This window comes from Oryctolagus cuniculus, chromosome 10 (genome assembly GCF_964237555.1).
Source record: "Oryctolagus cuniculus chromosome 10, mOryCun1.1, whole genome shotgun sequence".
In the NCBI taxonomy this organism is placed as follows: domain Eukaryota; kingdom Metazoa; phylum Chordata; class Mammalia; order Lagomorpha; family Leporidae; genus Oryctolagus; species Oryctolagus cuniculus.
The window spans coordinates 32,941,089-32,947,781 of record NC_091441.1 but is presented as its reverse complement, the minus strand read 5'-3'; the positions used below and the strand labels follow the sequence as shown (position 1 = coordinate 32,947,781).

Below are 6,693 nucleotides of genomic sequence, written 5' to 3'. Positions count from 1 at the left end.
CTTATGACCTCACAAAGGTTACAAGCTCTTGCATTATTATGTCATGTCTTCCATGGAATCTGTCTTTTGGCCATTTTTTGGACATCCATTTTTCAGAAATATTTTGAGAGTTGACATGAAAATGCCCTGAGGTGTCTCCAATAGTGATGGATCCTGGCACTTGCAATGTCTAACCAGACCAGAGAGAAGAGTGAGGAAAAGAGGATGAGCTACAGATATGCAAACTAGTCACTGATGCTTTGAGAAGAAACACATGCCTTGGTGAGCTTTCCTCTCATTGTATTTGCTGCTGCTTCTCTTTTTCAAAATGTTAACACCAAGATTCAAGTAAAGAGATCAGGGTATGTGTCCTTTCTACTGAGTTCTCAGACACAGCCCAGAACAGTTCAGGAGGTTTAGGATCAAAGCAACATAGTAACAGGCCACAGATTTGTTCTCTATTTCCCCTGGATATTATCTCTCTTAAACCTGCCTATTGTCATGACAGGTGACTAGATAAGGCTGAGTAGGATTCTGAGTCCTAACTTTCTCACTGTCTTTTCCTTCCTTCTTTCCACATACAATGATGAATAATTTGTATCACAGAGAATGGTGTCAATGGCCAATGGACAGAGTATATTATAAATCTAAGAAAGAACAAGACTCAGAGTTGATCAGCAGAGTCATCATTGAAAGAATAAAACAGGGCCGGCGCCACGGCTCACTAGGCTAATCCTCCAACTTGTGGCACCGGCACACCGGGTTCTAGTCCCGGTCAGGCTGTCAGGACGCCGGATTCTGTCCCGGTTGCCCCCCTTCCAGGCCAGCTCTCTGCTGTGGCCCGGGTGTGCAGTGGAGGATGGCCCAAGTGCTTGGGCCCTGCACCCCATGGGAAACCAGGAGAAGCACCTGGCTCCTGCCTTCGGATCATCGCGGTGCACCGGCTGCAGCACGCCGGCCGTGGCGGCCATTGGAGGGTGAACCAATGGCAAAAGGAAGACTTTTCTCTCTGTCTCTCTCTCTCACTGTCCACTCTGCCTATCAAAAAAAAAATATAAATAAATAAAACAGAACCAAACAATAATTGCAGTTCTGATCCGTCAGAAGATCCAAATACATATTTATGTAAGGAGTATCAGACAGGAATCTGAAAATAAAAATGGTTATGGTACACACACACACACACACACACACACAGAGTCATGCCAGAACCAAGGAGTATTTCCAAAGTAATTATTTCCGTGAAAGCTCCAGAGTTTGGAATCCATAATCAATCAGAATCCTACAGGTGATGCTGAATTCTAGATCAGGGAATTCTAATTTTGAATAGACTCTAGTCTATTTTTACTGTCTATGTCTCCTGCACAGACTTGGAACACAGACATACTAAGACATATATACATAAATGATTAGTATTTTGAGAAGGTAAAGAATCGGACAGCTTAGCAAACATTTCAGATTGATTTGTATAGGTAGGATCGTATATCTAAATGGGATTTGAAGCTTAAAAGGGAATCTCCATTCTCAGATAGTGAAGCTATATTTGAAGCAGAAGCAGGGATAAAGATTACAGGCTGTGAATCTATGATCATGAGTTTCTTTTCATTTCCTTGTCTTCTCTATTACTATTACTAACACTGCTACTACTGCTTCTATAGATTTCATTGCAGTGGCCCAGATACTGTCAGTAGAAGCTATCTTTATAATCATAATTCCCTGTTGCTTCAGATAGAATCTCCATTGGTCCACCCAAGCTCTGTCGTTATTGTCCATTGTCAGGAAACAGCTCTGCCTTTGTCATTTTTCCTACCTCTCTCGCAGAATGGTCTTCTCCAAGGACCAACATTTTTATTCATCTGAGTTTAAATCAATCAGAGAGTAAGATTCTTTATTTGACATGTTAGCTGAAAACAAGAGATAGAATAGAAAAACGGCAAAGAACTATTAGAAAACCAGATATGGGGGCCAGTGCGATGGCTTAGTAGGTTAATCCTCCATCTATGGCGCCAGCATCCCATATGGGCACCGGTTCTAGTCCTGGCTGCTCCTCTTCCAATCCAGCTCTCTGCTATGGCTTGGGAAAGCAGTAGATGGCTCAAGTCCTTGGGCCCCTGTACCCATGTGGGAGATCAGAAGAAGCTCTTGGCTCCTGGCTTCGGATTGGTGCAGCTCCTGCAATTGCAGCCATTTGGGGAGTGAACCGACAGACAGAAGACCCTTCTCTCTGTCTCTCCCTCTCACTGTCCGTAACTCTACCTCACAAACAAATAAATAAAATCTAAAAAAAAGTGAAATAAGTTTAAAATAACAGATCTAGAGGTTGAGACATCATTTAATGTTGTTTTACTCAAATGTTAGTCTCTGCTGAATTCTACTTCTTAGCTCTTGGCATTTCCCCTGAAATTCTCTCTCTTGTAAATAAACTAAGATAGTCTTTTCTTATTCACATTGAACAGTTACATTTTCCACCACTCTGGTTGCTAATAGTAGAGGATCACTTTAAAATGATACCATAAGAACTGGACTCAGTTCCTCAGATATGATTTATGTAGCACAGAGCTGAGCAAAATCCCACTTCCAGTTTGCATTATAAATCTAACTTGTATTACCTGAATATGTGAAGGGGAAGAGTAGAATAAGAATAGGAAGTTGAGATGACAATAATTTAGAAAGTTTGAGCTTACAATTTACATATTCTAAGTTTCATAAAGTCTAGTATATATAGAGTATTTAGAGATTTGAAGGCAGTTTTACACATACTATATGATTTGATACACACATCAAGCCATTAGGGTCTATCTAATTATAGTCCACATTTGTCTTTTTGGTAAAAATAAGCATTTTCATGATAAAATTGTACAAACCTGACACAATCCTTACTAACATTCTGTCTTGTTGCAGCCTAACCACTGGAATAGGTTTTTATTTTCCCTCAAAGTGATCACTCCCACAGATTCTGTCATTCACTCCGGTTTTAACCAATAAGCTATAGATTTTGATAAAAGCAACACAGAGTGTGTTTTTCCACTTAGACTTCTGAAAAAATAGAATTCATAATGAATTGCTATCAACAATCTTTTTTCTCTCAAAATCTCAACATTCTTTTTTATTTGGAGCATAATTAACTCAAAATATAGCCTATCATATCTGTCATGTAATAGAACCACCTTGTTTCCTATCCTCTTTCTCATACACACTTGATCAGCATGTATGTGCATGTGGGATTCTACCTTGAAGATTCTGGCTCTGAGATAAAGAGACCATTCAAGTATGCATCTGTGTTTGCCTTTGAGATTGTGTCTATTTGGACACTTAAACATCATGACCTACTTACACAGGGCACAACCAGGTGCATTCTTAAATTCATTTCTTTGGTGCTCTGGCTGCCTTATATATCCCCCATGTGCCAGATGTTTCTTAAATTGCTCTCTCACTCAATAGATTTGAAATCAGTGGGAGATGGTGGTAAAGGGAGAGAGCTGTTGTTTCCTAATTTTGTTTCCTTCCTTCAAAACCTCCTGCCACATCTGTGCACTAACAAAACTGTCCCAGTCCCGCCCTCTGTGGCAAATTTTCATTTAGGGTTCTAAAGTTTCATTAGTTCAAGAAGTGTACCCTGGAAGCTGTTGGATTCTTGATAACCCATAACCCCAGGCAGATGCTAACACTCTCAAAACAAAAGGGAACAAAGAGCAAGTCTTTTTGTGGCTTTAGAAGTGTCTCTTTGATGCCATGTTGCAGGTGCATATCCAAGGTTGCTGAACTTCAAGAAGAGTTTCCTGCTCAATTCCTGCCTGTGGTTTTCTATAAGCTCCTCTTCCTCTTCCTGGAAACTTATGAACTTTAAGTGTTATTACTGAACAGATTCAGTAGCTCACAGAAACATTCAGAGTAAGCAAAATTGCACTGGTTGCTTTTTGAAACATCCTTTGTTACACAAATATATGGAAGGAGTATACAATATGGAGGAAACAGTATTTTAAGAATATTGAACTTGACTTTAAGCCTTCCCATTACCCAATTGGAATTTTATTTTATTTAATGATTCTGGACCCAGGTACCCAGGTTCTTCATCTGGAGAGAGAGAAAGAGAGAGAGAGAGGGAGAATGATTACCATGCAACTCTAGCACCCTATGCTTGAAAATATTTTATTAACATAATGTATATTTATTGCCTGCTCCTCTATACCAGAATTTATACTGGCTGATATAGATGTAAAGACACATCAAATACAATATTCATCCTCAAAGCACATAATCTAGTTTGTGTGAAACCTACATGAACCAATAATTGAGTGCATAACATGATGGCAAGTGTTATAATCAAGGCTTCTGGTGAGGTATGGTAGCACAGGGAGAATTCCTAATTCGTGTTGTGAGGAGAAAGTGAATCTCAAACAGAATATTTTTTACTTGTTCATGTTTCAATCGTCCAAAAAAAAAAGAAGTCATATAGTTTATACTAGTGTTAGTTGTTGAACAGTTATTGAGAATTTTCTATAATGCTACTGTTTTATACTAAGCATTTATCATGTGTTATCACTTTTCTTTTTTATTTATATAAGGTGAATACATTCCATACATACAAATTTAAGAGCATAGTGAAACTTCTTTTAATCTTAAAATAGCCATGATATAGGTACTTGTGTTCAGTTCTTTAGCTGCTGAAACAAACCCTCTTTTTAGCAGTGTAGTATGGTTTTCCTGTCCTTAAGCACTGAAAGTCTTTGTTATGTAGCTTGCTGCCAATTGATGACTCAAGATTCAGGCTGCTCCCATGTTGTGGTGCTTCCACCTTAAATGCAAGACAGAGAATTGGGTCTCATCCTGTCAATTCTCTCAGCACCCCCCTTCCATTTCACACCGAATGACTTATCTTTGAATATTCATATCAATTGATTCATTTTATTCTTCACATGTGCTATAGCTTTAATTTGAAAATGATTTCCCTTTCCTCATAGAAAATGTGTGTTCTACTTTCATTGGTATTGCTGCTGCAAAGAATATTTTTAAATGTACACATTGTTCAGAACTGCAAGAAATTTTTGCTCTCTTGTGAGATACTAAATAGTAAGAGCTGGACTTACAGTCAGGTCAACAAACATGCAATAGCCCCTACTCAAATGTACTTTGCTCTCATTCAGTTGAATATGTCAAAAATCAAACTCATCCTTCCTGTTTTCTTTCCTTTCATGGCTCTTATTTACTCTTTTCCCTCACATTTGGGTCTGAGTCCCTCTGCCTATGCAGCTTGGCTCACATATATACCCCCTTCCCTGTGGCATAGCCTTGGCTACCAGCACAGTTCAAGTCCTGTTACCTCTTTCCCTAATTCAATGCTGTAGCTTCATAACTTTGTTACTTCCCTGTTCTATATGTTTTACTTCTTCATCCAATAGTTATATTTCTTTGATTATTTTTATCTCTATAATACCTTACATAATGACTTGCAGAGAGGATACTAAATAAATTACTGTATTACTGATAATTATAATGACAATGATTTATCAAGTATTCTTAGTGATGTGCATACTTATAAAGCCTATAAATTATAATATCAATGAAAAGGATTACCATAGGTGAACTTGACATTATTTTAGAAATTCAAAGATTATAGATAATATTGTGAAAACAGTTATATGTGAGTAAAATTTTGAGTTGCATGTGAGCATGCATATTTATATGTATGCATCTATATAAGCACATGCACACATACACACTAAGAGAGTGGGAGGGGGCCGGCACTGTGGCACTGTGGTACAGTGGGTTAAGGTCCCAGCCTGCAGTGCTGCTGTCCCATATGGGCGCCAGTTCGAGTCCTGGCTGCTCTACTTCCAATCCAGCTCTCTGCTATGACCTGAGAAAGAAGTAAAAGATGGCCCAAGTCCTTGAGCCTCTGCACTTGCATGGGAGACCTGGAAAAAGCTCCTAGCTCCTGGCTTCAGATCGGTGCAACTGGGGAGTTGCAGACAATTGGGGAGTGAACCAGTGGATGGAAGAACTCTCTCTCTCTCTCGCTCGCTCCCTCTCTCTCTCTCTGCCTCTCTTTCTCTCTGTGTGTAATCAGAAAGAGTAAAAGGAAGAATTCTATTCATCTGCCTAGAATATATGCATATTTTTACAAGCAACCATCTTCCCAATGAACCATAGTTCAAAACTTTATGGAGAATTTTAGGATATACCAACAAATAAATTCAGTAAAGCTTACCTGTAATAGGGGACAGAATTAAATCACAGTGAGTTAAGCTGCCTCTTACGATGCTAGCATCCCATATCAGGGTTGGAGTTTGAGCCCCAGCTACACCACTATGATTCATGTTCATAGTAATGTACCCAGGAGGGTAGTGGAAGATGACCCAAGAACTTCAGCTCCTGCCACTCGCATGGGAAATCAGGATGAAGTTCTTGGCTATTATGACCCTGTGGGGAGTGAACCACTAGATGAAAGATCTCTGTATCTGTCTCTGTTTCTCCCTCTGTCACTCTGCCTTTCAGGCAAAAAAAGAAAAAATAAATCTTTAAAACAAATTTATAGTCATACTTTCAGATGAGAAGTTTCAAATAATGGTGTGAAACCAGAAATTATAAAAAAATTGAGAAATTCAACCAAATAAAAATATAAGAGTCTGTAAGTAAAAAAAGCATTATATAAATAAAAGGCAACTAACAAAGTAGAAATAACACCAGCAGCATGAATAAAAAAGAGCTAATATC

The 6,693-nt window shown here is 38.7% G+C and overlaps 1 long non-coding RNA gene across 1 annotated transcript in view; it reads left to right on the top strand.

The window, feature by feature from the left end:
- Positions 1-76: 76 nt before the first annotated feature.
- LOC103349332 (uncharacterized) overlaps positions 77-6,693 on the top strand; it is a 54,098-nt gene continuing 47,481 nt past the window's right edge. The window contains exon 1 of the long non-coding RNA XR_517543.4: positions 77-261. This is a non-coding gene — a long non-coding RNA (uncharacterized lncRNA). The remainder of the gene's footprint in view (positions 262-6,693) is intronic.